General features: G+C 41.5%; 1 long non-coding RNA gene across 2 annotated transcripts in view; it reads left to right on the forward strand.

The window, feature by feature from the left end:
* The first annotated feature begins 7,734 nt into the window (after positions 1–7,734).
* The window catches only part of LOC147709699 (uncharacterized), a 93,304-nt gene continuing 87,073 nt past the window's right edge, over positions 7,735–13,965 (forward strand). For both annotated transcript variants that reach the window (XR_015296568.1, XR_015296567.1), the window contains exon 1: positions 7,735–7,861. This is a non-coding gene — a long non-coding RNA (uncharacterized LOC147709699). The remainder of the gene's footprint in view (positions 7,862–13,965) is intronic.

A 13,965-nucleotide genomic window follows, 5' to 3' on the forward strand; every position in this document is an offset into this window, starting at 1 on the left:
TGTCTCCCTAGACCTGGAATCCTATACATTAGTGTGTGTCTGCTGTTTTCACATGCTCGACATTTACCACATGGAAAGAACCCCTCGTATCTCTCAGAGTACCACTAGTCTTGGAATGATTGGGCATTAAATGGCTCTGAACAAGACTGTCTTTAATAGATTTTAACTTCCTGAACGTAAGTAATGGTTTAGCTGGAACATCATTACCTATGATGGGATCAGTACGTAATATGTGCCAGTTTTTTGTGAGCATTTTTCTGAGTTTATTCGCCTCATCTGAATAGGTGGTAATCATGCGAAATTTATAAGTTAATTCAGAATGCTCGCTTCTTTTGGAAATTTGTTCAAGGAGATGTTTTCTGGGGATACAGTCGCCCTCATCCTCCTCGACCTCTCCGCAGCCTTCGACACGGTCTGCCATAGCACCCTTCTACAGCGCCTCAAAAACATCGGTATCCAAGGAAAAGCACTGGAATGGATCACCTCGTTCCTCTCCGGAAGAACGCAGAGAGTCCGCCTTCCACCATTCAAATCAGAGGCCACTGAAGTCATCTGCGGCGTACCCCAAGGGTCCTCACTCAGTCCCACCCTCTTCAACGTTTACATGAGCCCCCTTGCGGCCATCGCACGCCAACATAATCTCAACATCATCTCCTACGCCGACGACACTCAACTGATCCTATCACTCACCAGAGACCCTAACACGGCCAAAACCAACCTACACGAAGGAATGAAAGAAGTAGCCGAATGGATGAAGCACAGCCGTCTGAAACTGAACTCAGACAAGACAGAAGTCCTCATCTTAGGTACCTCCCCCTCCGCCTGGGACGACTCTTGGTGGCCAGAGGCCCTTGGAAAAGCACCCATCCCGACGGACCACGCACGGAACCTGGGCGTCATCCTGGATGCCTCACTCTCGATGAACAGACAAGTCAACGCCGTTTCTTCATCTTGCTTCAACATTCTTCGCATGCTCAAAAAAACATTTCGCTGGATCCCTACCGAAACCAGAAAAACAGTCACCCACGCCCTGGTCACGAGCCGACTGGACTACGGAAACACCCTCTACGCCGGCACCACCGCAAAACTCCAGAAAAAACTACAACGCATCCAGAACGCCTCAGCCAGGCTCATATTAGACATCCCGCGTAAAGAACACATCTCTGATCACCTGAAAAACCTCCACTGGCTCCCCGTCAATAAGAGGATTACTTTCCGGCTCCTAACCCACGCACACAAAGCACTCTACGAAATAGGACCCGAATGCCTCAACACACGACTATCCTTCTACACCCCCTCCCGCCAGCTACGATCCTCCAACCAAGCCCTTGCCACCGTACCTCGCATCAACAAAACCACCATGGGAGGTAGATCCTTCTCCTACCTAGCAGCTAAAACTTGGAACTCACTTCCCACTCACCTTCGCCTTACTCAGAACCACCTAGCATTCAGAAAGCAACTCAAAACATGGATATTTGACAAGTAACCCCCCACCCTTCTTCAAGCGCCTTGAGACCCTCTGGGTATGTAGCGCGCTATATATAAATCTATTGACATATGCTCCAATTTCTCGATGGAATAACATCTTCATACTGAAACTATAATTTCTTACTTAAAGTCTTCTCGTGAGAAATCTCTTCCAACATTTCTTTCAATTCCGTCTTTTCTGATTTTGTAATATAGGACGTTACATACCGAGCAACAATGGAATTGTCCACAACATACTGAATATCCAGGCTAGCATTCCACATGGACAGAATAACTGGGTTGTAGTCATTTATGTATTTTGACTCTTCATTTCTTGTTAAGTTGTAGGTATTTTTTGGAGACTTTCTTGTGATGGTATATTGCAAAGATGATATAAAACTGTTCACTCTTCCTTTGGATATTACAGGACGTGGAAATGCAAAACAACATTTGGTGTGGAACTTATCCTTAGACATGTGGCATATTCTTCAATAAAAGACTAAACAGTATCATCTACATCTGTTCCAAACTTTGGGGCACCCTTAATCCATAACAGCATATGTATATGAGGAGCACATCTTGCTTGATACTCCTTTCTCCAAAAGAAATCTACAACTTCTCCAAGAGGAGGATTTTTTTATTGCAAATAAAAGACATCACAGCTTCAAATCTATGATTGAAATACCTGTATACATTAACAGGATCCAAAAGGCACAATTCCCCAGGTGTCTTTTGTTCAATATTTTTTATATTGCAATTTGCCTCTCGAAGAAATTCAAGTAAATCATCCCAAGCATACTCAGCGTAGCTTAAGGTAAGGAACCATGTAGAAGTTCCGTAGCATACATTTCAGTTCCCCATGACGACTGTACCAATATTCATTAGTCCCAAGCTGACATGCCATGAGATTAATGAGCTGAGATTCTAAATTATCATCTCTCTGGTGCACATTAACCATAAATCTTTTGGAAATACATTTTGCAGATGTACTCCAGTTTTTAAAATGTGATTAACTGCATATGAAAGTCCAGACAAGTCACTCTACAAAACAAAGATGAATATATAAGGAATACATTGTCGACATCTTAGATCTTCTGCATATAATCTTGTTATCAGATATTCGGATGCAGGAAGCTGCACAGGACGTTCATCATGTCCTCCTCCTTTTCCAGTTGAGAACAACTAATGAAACAACGAGCTTCCAAGCTCTCTTCCCATACTCTCATGGGACTTCCTTTTGCTTTTTTCATTTGAAACAGCTCAATAGTGTTCCCCATCACTTCTTTTGAATGAAGTGGATGCACACTGTAATATTCATAGATTTTTTCACATCTTAACATGTCCACTTTTTCAATTTGTCCTCTTGACGTTTCAGTATCTTCTGCTAAAAGTATTTCTTCTTCTCCCATATAAACATGGTTACAGTATATATTGTTTTTATCAAATACAAAGTGGCCTTCTGTACTTTCCTAACATCCACTAACTCCTGCCAGATTTTCTTATTTTTAGTCGGCACACCATTAACACGAATAACTAGCGGTTAACTTCCTACTCTCTACACCAATAGTTTCAATATTTTCTTTTTTAAATCTAACAGTAAATACACAACTCTTCCTTTTAATCCTCTTTGTAAATCTGAAGGAGGCTATTTACCTGTTTTAGGCTCCATACGAACAATAGCCTGAAACGGGTGCACACATTGAATGAGAATAGACTCATAGGTATTTAAATCTGTCAATTCTGGAGGAATAGCAACTAACACAACATTATTATGCACAGCTCTAGAGGGCATTTCTCATCAAATTTGTTATAACAATATTTACAAATACGTTGTTCAGAACCCAAATCAAAACAATTCTCTCCCACAAACAAGTTACAAATTCCTTCCACATATCATTATTTTCTTTTTCACTTTTTAAATACAGATCAACACTCCTAATCTGATTTTTATGGTGAGTTCTCCGACAAAAACATACAGGCAAAATTTGGCCTTTCAACTGAAATCACCTTAAACTTTGTAATTTCACTTTCAAAAATTATTTTACAACTATGTTCAACATTCTCTACAACGTTTTCTTCTATTAATGTCTGAGTTTCTTCAATCTCTTGTTCAGGACCAAAGTAACAAAACTCAATATCATCACAAACCTTCTTCACATCTGATACACACCCATGCAACAGAACACTGTTCAACTCATTTAACTTTAGTGCTGGACTTTTAGCATAATACAATCTTGTGAATTATTTTTGCATTTGTGTAAGATGTACCGCCAACATCCTGAAATGGTGTAAAACACTTTGACATACTTTCCTAGAAAGAGTAGCCAAAGGATGACCTTGCACACCAGTATTTTTTATCACTCTGCAAGGGTCTAATCCTTGCAACAGCTTAATCTTTTGTTTAACTCCTTTTTCACTATATGCTCCTAAGAAATAGCGTGATTTATCAATAGATTTTTGTTGTACACTACAAATACTACTGCAATACCAAGTGTACACTGGGGCTTTAGGACGTCTCCCTAGAACTTCATCAGCTATCACTTCCTCTGCATTTCTTGGAACCATTTGCTCTTTGTCAATTGGACAACCATTGCTAACCTCATAAACTCGACCACTGGTGTGAAATGCATGCAACAAATATTGGTCTGATAATAACTCTCTTCATTAAAAAAAGGCCCAGAACGTGAACTGTGTTTCCATTCCCCCCAAATAAATCACAAAAATTAGTTCTATTAATTACTCTATTCCTCTTACTTTTGGCCTTCATTAAATGGATTGGTTTATCTAGTGATCAAATTCTGTTTAATACTAAAATGATTAGTTTTCTTTTTACTTCAAATGCCTTTTCAACAATGGATTCAATATGCTACTTCATTTTATAAAATACTGCTCTCTTTTTATATTTCTTTGTATCTTTCAGTTACTTTCACAATTTTTTCTAGTTGAAACATTATCAGTAGATTCAGTATTCTCTACATTCTGTCTGGCCCTACAGACATTTTTTATAAATTGCTTTATGGTCTTAACAGAAGATTTTGTCTTTTTAGCCACATTATGTTGGATATCCAATACTTGTGGTTGAGTTTTTTTCAAGTAACTCTCCTTTTTATGTACTTTTTTTTTCCTTATTTTGTACGGCATGATAACTATTTTAAATGATGATAAGCAGTTTCTATAAAACAAATCATAAATATGTGTATATTAATAACTTTATAAATTATACTTTTCTATTACTATACAAACACATTTCATGTAAATTCTCACTAAGAAATTGTAGGCCTGAAGCACAAGTGTGAGGGTGGTTACACCACTACATGCATAATGCATAGCACTTTGAAGCACTCCATGCCCTAAAGCCTGGCTCACTGCATGAGTACATGCTTATTCACTGAATGATTACAGTACTATAAAGAGAAACACTGGGTACATTCTTAATTGATTGACTTTACTTTACTTTAGTGAATAGATTACCACATAGTACTAAGAGTTACTATGGGATTGCAAAAGCAGTCACACTGTGTTTGCTGCAGTGTATTAGGGAGTGCAAGTGCTCAAGACCCTCATCATATCAGGTAGCATACGGGTGTTAGTGGCGGAGAGTTCCCAGTGTTCCCAATATGCTTAGCATGGGCTGTACAGGTGTCGGACTAACAAGGACTGCAGGGGCATATGTACAGAAAGGGGAAACGTGAAGCCAGAAGCACACAAAGTGATTTCTAGTAGGCATAATCTTTTTTACAGAAACTGAGGTCTGAGTGTGGAGTTCTCTGCATCCCTAAATCACAGGCAAGGCCGTTTAAAGCTTGTTTTGCCTCATAAAGTTTGTGAACTCCAAGAAACTAGTAGGTTTGGGTGCATTCACAAAGTCCTGTCATTGCCATTTCCTGCTAACAGAGGTTGCATTTTAAATCCGGCCATATAGTGGTATGAATGTGTTTATTGGGTAGGAAGAGGAATGGATCACCATCAAATGTGATGGGTGTGTGTGGAATGGATTTGTCTATGAGGAAAAATCTTTTCATGGCATGTAAAAAAGACACAAAAAGTCAATCAATCAAATGATTATAAAAGCAAGTGCAATTTATAATTCAACATAATAATTAGAGATCTGACCATGCCCACATTCAAATATTTAAAAAAGATACAAACTGATGAATTTAAAAAACAGGTTCATACAAGATAAACCTTATCAGTGAATGGGAACCCCACTGTCATCATTCATAAAAGCATGGACTTCCTACATTCAAATGTCTGGCTTACTCAGTATTTGCAAAAACAATAATGATGGTCTGCACTTACATAGACCCAAGCACCTAAGGGCAGAGCTTAGGAAGTTGGGCCCCTCTGGGGCGATATTCCCTCGGATGGGCTTACTTATCAAACTGACCCAGAGAAAAACAATGATACCATATATTAATTAATAATATACTCCAATCCTAAATTTGATTAGGTATATCCTGTCCCATGTACTGGTCACATCATCCATGTATAATTCCAAGCATAAGGTGGTTTGCATTAAGACATATTCCTGATTTGAAACCCGCTGTCCTGCCGTAAGGACGCTATGACGAGAGGAGAGTTCTTTTTTCATTAATTGCTTTTAGAACTCGGGGCACTTAGAGCTGTATACGGAAACGCCGGGTGACTCTCTCCATCGTGGGCTTGAAATTGCGACTATTCTCCGTGTCAATCATCTTATGGCACTCGGACCCGGGCCGTTTCAAACATGAGGTCACGATCTTTATGAGACCAACGGAAGACTTCTGGTGCAATTAACTTTCCATAGCGGGTTTCCAACGGACTAGTTTGGTATCCACGTCATCTTTGCTGGGCTGTGACGAACCAGCTGCGATCTTCCGATCTATGAACCGTTGTCAGAGATTGGCCATGGGTGTATCACTAATGTGCTGAGTCTTCCCCACTCCCTCGGCGAGATAGCCCTGATGAAGGTGCGCCCGTAGATCTGGGCCCTGCACCGAAACGCGCGTAGGCGTTACGTCTTCTGGATCCTGCCCTAACGATCTGGACTCTCTGGCAGCTTGCAACGAAGACTCTGCAGGATCCAATTCCTGTGTCACTCTGGGGATTACGTTGAGGAATTTGTACTAGTGGATATGTGTGTGTGTGATTGAATGAGAAGAGAGTGTATGTATATTGGGAGGTTGATGTGGGGTTTTTATATTATGTGTATTTATTAATGTATGTTTTATCAACTCATTAATTGATGTATTATGCTATCTAATGTGTTTGAAAAAATGTGTGCAGACTAAAATATGAAAAAAAGAAAATAAAGATTTTGTACATTTATATGTGAAATTCTTTTCACCCCGTGACCCATTTTCCGCCCCGTGGTGAGCTCCTTGTTTTGCACTGAGATTATTGGACTCCTTATGAGCCATTGTTTGATCCGTGTGGGTGGACTTTCCCCTACAGTAGTGTAATATTCCTGATTCAGAACATAAGCAAACTCCACAACCTCTCTATCCAGCTACCTCCAGTCCAGGTAAAATTTCTTAATCCAAAATGTAGGCATTTTTGAGAGCTCACATGGCTTGGAACAAATGGATGGTCTGCCCAAAAGTGAAAACAAATACACTTTATGTAATCCAACCATGCTATACAATGCCCCATCTCACAGGCCCAGTAGTCCTCAATCACCTCTCTGTTGAATGAAGTATGGGTGTTGCACCAAATTGAGTTCCATAGTAGCAATTCGATCAGATTGATCTGGTCCTCCACGTAATCGAAGGCAAGCTCCTGGTGGATAACAAATGCAGCGGACCTGGGAGGGAGGTCCAGAAACAGCCTACAGGCTCTATTCTCCTGAACCTGTACGCCAGTAACATGTTTGTAACCCCACAGACCAGACCAATAGGTTAGCAAAGGTATACACTTCCTTCAAAACACTTCTAGAAGAGGGTCAATATGCTTCTTTCCTATTGTCGAGTCCAGGTTGAGCACAAGCACAAAGTCCACTAAGTTTGAAAAACAGCAACAACAACTAGATCTGATTGTCATTAACCTTAAATATTGATTGTAGAAGCACAGGTATTTATTTAGCAGACAAATACCTTGAGGCAGTTCTAAAGTTACATAATGTAGTCAAAAATCTATTTTCTCTCTAACCATGGGAGGAAAAGTGAAGAAAACCAGTTTGTCTAGAAGTGTGCATAATGCAGCAGCATGTGATAGGGGTCGTTTTGAGACATCCTTGGCCTGTATCCAATCAGTCTTTGCCAGCGTCAGCATTACCTACTTCTCATCCTGTGTTATGCTATAAATCCCATACATCAGTGCAGAAGGGATTCAGAAATTACTTCCCACACCATAATGAAGACTTTAGGTGTCATCCTGTTCCTTGTCTTCCTCCTTGGGCTCTGTGAGGCTTCGGAAGGTGCGTACACAGGGATCAAGCCCTTAGCATATGACAGCACAATTCATTTGAGGTGGTCGAGGTTGTGTCTCTTTCTGGAGAACAACTACAGAAATACCAATGGTCTTTTATTGTGTGAGAGACACACTACAGTGACAATCACGTCTGTATAAAATTGTTCTGGGAAATGTGTGTTTTTTTAAATTATTGAGAAGGGTTTGAGGAGAGAGTGGGCCTAAATTTCAAGTGGGTGTGAATTACATCCATTCAAGTGTTTTTTCTCAGGGGTGTAAAGTCCCTGTTTTACTGGCGGAGGAGTCTCTCTTCCTAAGGTCTTTGTATGTCGACTATTTGCAAGACCTCAGGGGGGGCCTCTTCACATTTTGTAGTGGTGGAACAGTAGCTAATGCTTTAATTCATGCCACTGACATATGTGTTTTATTACATAAAGCATCGAAATGGTGGAGCAATGCATGGAAGGTGTCCGGCAGGGTCTCGTGACATTCAAGAACTGAGATCACTGGTGCAGGAAATGCAATAGATTCTACTGAAAAATAGTAGCAGAGATTGACGGGTCTTTCATGACTAGCTGTTCCACTAAACCATGTCCCTTTGCATTCTGGGAGTTGTAGTCTTAGTTTTATAAAAGAATAGGCAAGACTATAAGCCCCGTAGGTCATTGACTTGGTAAAATTGGCAAGTGTATGGAAGGAAGTTACACCCCCTGCATAAGTAGGAGTATCACGTGTTCTATGCCAAAGGAGTCCAGGTAAACCAATCCTGGATTTCCAATTGGAAACCAGTGTTTTCAATTGGTTTAGTCCCACTGAAGTGTACCAAGAATACCACTCCCAGACTGGAATATGTTGGTAAACACAAGCCCAGGACATGGATATGTGGCTTCTGATAGTGCCATGTGTAAGGTACAGTTGCAATGTTCAGGAACTGCCTGATGAGCTTGAAATGAGCACTTTATCCTCATCCATAACTCTCAAAAGACTGCAAGAAACAGGTTTTAGGAAGTCAGGGCTGCAAGATGGCCTCTCTCTGCTTTAAACAGACCTGGCAAGTGTGACAAATTTATTCATGAATATTGAGTTAACCAATGGGGCTCTATGGAGCATGTAATACACTACATTGTGAAATTATTTGGTCTGAAAGCCATTAATTTTGGTGGGCTGTTCTAAAATGAATGTCCCAAAATACTCTAATAATTCAGGTTCTGACACAGTACCCAGGAGCATTATTTCCCCACAGAGAATGTGTCCTATGTTATGTGGCATGTCTAATGCATTGCTCTATGTGTGTATAATGTCTGTTTACGAGTAACGGGTCTTCTAGTTTGACAGGCATGTCGATTCATGATGTGTGCGTGGCATTTTTTGGGGGCTTATCGTGTTTCCTGGTGGTGCGTGCTGTTGGATACTGTAGTTGGTGGATACATCCAGTGTACCCTTCTGCCTGCTAGTGCATGAACTATAATGGCATGCCACGATATTGTGAACATGGTGATAGCCAACTGTTGCACACATGTGCTTTGCTGCATACAATGTGCTCTGTCTAACATGCTTGGATGTACATTTTGCAAGTTAAACAAATTTCACCTTCAGAATATGAGGCAGCTAGAGATTGGACTCACATGTTTAATCCCTAACATTTAATCTATAGTTATTGTTGCCCATTCAGTGCTGCCTCTGATGCACCGCTAGGTGTGAAGGAATAGTACTATCTCTGAGTTTTATACAGTAGTTATTGTTCCATGCCCATTCACTGTCGTCTCTGACACACAGCAAGGTGTGGAGTAAGGTGATATCTCTAAGTGGGACCCTGCACTTAATGTTGCATGTCCATTCACTGTTGTCTCTGATGCATTGCTAGGTGTGGAGGAAAGTGTTATCTCTGACTATGACCCTATAGTTATTGTTGAATGTCCATTCACTGTCACCTTTGACACACTGTTAGATCGCTGTAAACTTTGTTTTTAAGGGAATTTATGAGGGTGTCTAATTTTATTTCCGAACAATAACCACTAACCTTTGACACCGAGTGTGTGACAGAGGGCATAAGTGTCTCAGTGGGTGTACAACTGTCTGAGTGGGTTTGTAAGAGGCTATGAAAGAGTATGAGTGGGGCTGTAAGTGGGTATATGAGTGTCTGAGTTGGTCTGTGAGTGGGTGTGTGAGTCTCTGAGTAGATCTGTGAGTGGGTGAGAGAGAGTATGCATGATTATGTAAGAGGGTGTAAAAGTATCTCACTGTGTTTGTGACTGTGTGTATGTGTCTGAGTTCGTATGTGAATGGGTAAAGTCACCTTGGCTGCTGTGAGTCGTTGGGGCCAAGAACCCCTGTGTTGCCACAAGTAAATACCTCACTGCAGGATTGCTGAGAGCTCACCAGAAGCCTTACCACCTTTTTTAATCACTCTGCAAACATACCTCCTGGTGTACTACTGGTTGGGGGATGAAGTCCCTTTGGCTGCTGAGAGTCATTGGGAGCCAAGAAGCCCTATTGTTACCACAAGTAAGTCATGCACTGTGGGATTGATGAGACATCATCCGAGGCCCCAATCCCTTTCTCAGCCACTCTGCAAAGGGGCCTCCTGGCACACTGCTGGTTGGGGGATGAAGTCCCTTGACTGCTGAGGTTCATTTGGGGCCAAAGCCCGTATTGTTGCAACAAGTAGGTCCCCCACAATGGGATTGCTGAGACCTCGTGGGAGGCACTGTTCCCTTTCTCAAGCACTCTGCAAAGGGCCTCCTGGTGCAATGTTGGTTGGGGGATGAAGTCCCCAGCGCAACTGAGGATCGTTGGTCGCTAAGAAGCCCTATTGTTGTCACAGGTAAGTCCCCCACAGCAGGATTGCTGAGACCTTATTGGATGCCCTGCCCCTTTCTCAACCCCTCTGCAAATGCTCCTCCTGGTGTACTACTGGTTAGGGAATGAAGTCACCTTGGCTGCTGGAGGTCGCTGTGGGCCAAGAACTGCTATTGTTGCAACAAGAATGTCCCCTCAGCAGGATTACTAACACCTCATTGGCGTCCCGTCCCCTGCTTAACCATAAATGTAAGTTATTGGTGAAAGAAGTACTCCTTCAACATAAATATTTAATTTCAATTGAGTCACAAACAGAATGTAATATTAGCTCATAAGTTCATACCAAACAAAAGAAAAAGAAAAAACTTTGTTGTATTTTACAAGACAAAACAACAGAGATTATGGCCCAGATGTAGGTAACAGCAAATTACCGAATGGTAAATACCTAATTTTACCGATTCGGTATTCACTATTTGGTAAATGCTATGTAGGTAAAATATTCGGCAAAAATACCGAATCGGTAAGATTCGGTAATTACCGATTCGGTAATTACCGAATCTGTATTTGCCATTGATTCCTATTGGCCTTGAAGCCCATAGGATTCCATAGCAAATACCGATTCGGTAATTACCGAATCGGTAATTTTACCGATTTTACAAGGGGGACAGGGTGTCACTTTGACACCCTGTTTTCACCCCTGTTTCTGGCTTGTGTGCCATGTGACACACATACATGCCCTTAGGGCATGTCTGTGTGCCACATGGCACAAGTGTACATGCACAGATGTGCATGTACACTGGAATTCGTTATTTACCATGGAATAGTATTCCATGGTAAATACCGATTCTGTAAGGGCCTGTGGCACTGATTACAGTGCCACCTACTTATGGATTTACAGAATCGTTTATTTTTACCGATTCATTATTTTACCGATTCTGTAAATTTACCGAATCGGTAAATATACCGATTCTGTAAATATGAGGCCCCCTACATGTCAAATCCCAAATACCGGTCGGTAACGGCTGAAATTGTAGGTAATTTTTCGTTAAAAATTACCAAATCCGTAAGTTTCTGTAATTACCGAATCTGTATTTACTGATTCGGTAATTGCCATTTATTCCTAATGGAATGAATGCCAATTACCGAATCAGAAAATACCGATTCGGTAAAAGGGGGAAACATTGAAGGGTGGCAGGGTGTCACTTTGACACCCTGTTGCACCCCTCAATTGGGTATGGGTGCACATGTTGCATACATACATGCCTTATGTCTGTAACATGGCACTGAAGGAAAAGCAAAAAAAAATGCTTTTTCAAAGGTTTTTATTATTTACCACCAACTTCTAGTTGGTGGTAAATAACGAATCCTTAACTGAGGAATGCACTAACTTGAGTGCTCCCTATATCCTGGATTCGGTAATTTACCGAATCGGTATGTTAAGAATTTGGTATTTTACCGAATCCTTAAATTACTGATTCGGTAAAATACCGAATCCTTAAAAAATGCTACCTACATCTCAAAAAACCAATACCAGTCGGTAACGGCCGAAATTCGGTAATTTCGGCCGTTACCGACCGGTATTGGGCAACACACATCTGGCCCTTAGTCTTTTGTGTTTTTAATTGTTATATCGGCTATGCTGAGTGTTAATCTTAAGAATTTCAACAGCTCTGAGGAAGTTCCTTTGTTTGTGGGATGACATGTGTTAGCTGTGGTTGTTGCTTTACATGAAACAAAAAAATAAAGACTAAGTCTTTCAAAATTCGAACACCTATTCTGTGTTGTTTGGTCTTGTAAAATACAACAACGTTTTTCCTTTTTCCTATTGTTAGTACGAACGTTCGAGCTCATATTACTTTCTATTTGTGACTCAATTGAAATCAAAATGTATGTTTAAGGAGTGCTTCTTCCACTAATAAATACATTCTTGCTTGTGTGGGTATTTTTTAAGACAGTTGGCCCAAGGAGTGAGCACCCTTTAGATTTTTTGATACAATCCAGAGTGCGGGAATATATACCACAACCATTCTTGCTTCTTCTTGTGAACCCTTTCTAAGCCACCATGCAAATGCATATCCTGGCACACTACTGGTTAGGGTATGATGTCTAGGGGTGAGCGCATCAGTAAATTCTACTCCGTAGTCGGTTGACGGAGTATTGGCCAAACTCCACATTCCAAGTGGTGTCCGGAGTGGAAAACTCGGCAAACTCCGCTGGAACCGAAAAGTTTACCACCCACCACTAGTTTTCTTCATTTATTCTACTCACTTCTGAGCTATATGTTGCCTCTTTCTGCTCGTTGCTGACCTTGATCTTGCCTCTTACAGCTCGTTTCTGCCTTTTATTTTTCCTCGGTCTGCTTGTTTCTGACCTTTATTTTTTCCCTTTCTGCTCGTTTCTGTTCTCTATTTCACCTCCTGTCTGTTTATGCTTGTAGTTGTTTCTGACCTCTATTCTGCCTCTTTCTGCTCATTTCTTACCTTTATTTTGCCTCTTTCTGCTAATTTCTCCCCTTCATTTAACCACTTTCTGCTTATTTCAAACCTTTATTTCTGCTCAGTGCTGACGTTTATTCTGATTCTTTCTGTTCCTTTCTGACCTTTATTTAACCTCTTTCTGCTTGTTTCTCAACTCTATTCTGCCTCTTTCTGCTTGTTTCTCACCTTAATTTTATCTCTTTCTGCTCTTTCCTGACCTTTATTCTGCCTCTTTCTTGTTTTTACCCCCCGACTGAGGGGGGAGCCTCAAGGCCCCTATGTTCCCAGCAAGCTTCCTGCCTCGTATGGGAGCCAGCAGTGCTCTCACACACAGGGAGCTGCTAAACGAGAAGCTCCCTGTCTGTGAGAGCAATCCTTTTGTCTGTTTTCCTGGCCATTTGACAACAGCCAGGGAATGTAATGAAAGCTTCCACTTCCAACAAGCGAAGGCATTTAACAGCTCTCGATTGCTGAAAGCTGGGGCCAAGTCAAAATAAACTTGCTATATCCCAGGGGTGGGCACACCGGTACGTAGCAGGAACTGGCCCAGGGAGATGCTGTTCCCAAAGGATATTAATGGCTACAGGAGAGAGGCAGCACCTTCCCCTCCTTTGACCTGCATGGATTGACCCCAGGTAGGTAATGGTCCCTGGGGCTGTAGATGGCTGGGAGGGGGCCGTACTGTCCCTCTCCCAATTAAACAAATATATATTTGGCCTGAGGGGGTCTGCGGACCCTCCATTAGGCTAATTTTGCCCCATGGTGGTGGTCGACAGTGCTTGGGGGGTCCTCGCAACCCATCATCAATCTTTTTTTTGCCCTAGGGAGGTGGTGG

Source organism: Lissotriton vulgaris, chromosome 6 (genome assembly GCF_964263255.1).
Source record: "Lissotriton vulgaris chromosome 6, aLisVul1.2, whole genome shotgun sequence".
Lineage (NCBI taxonomy): Eukaryota > Metazoa > Chordata > Amphibia > Caudata > Salamandridae > Lissotriton > Lissotriton vulgaris.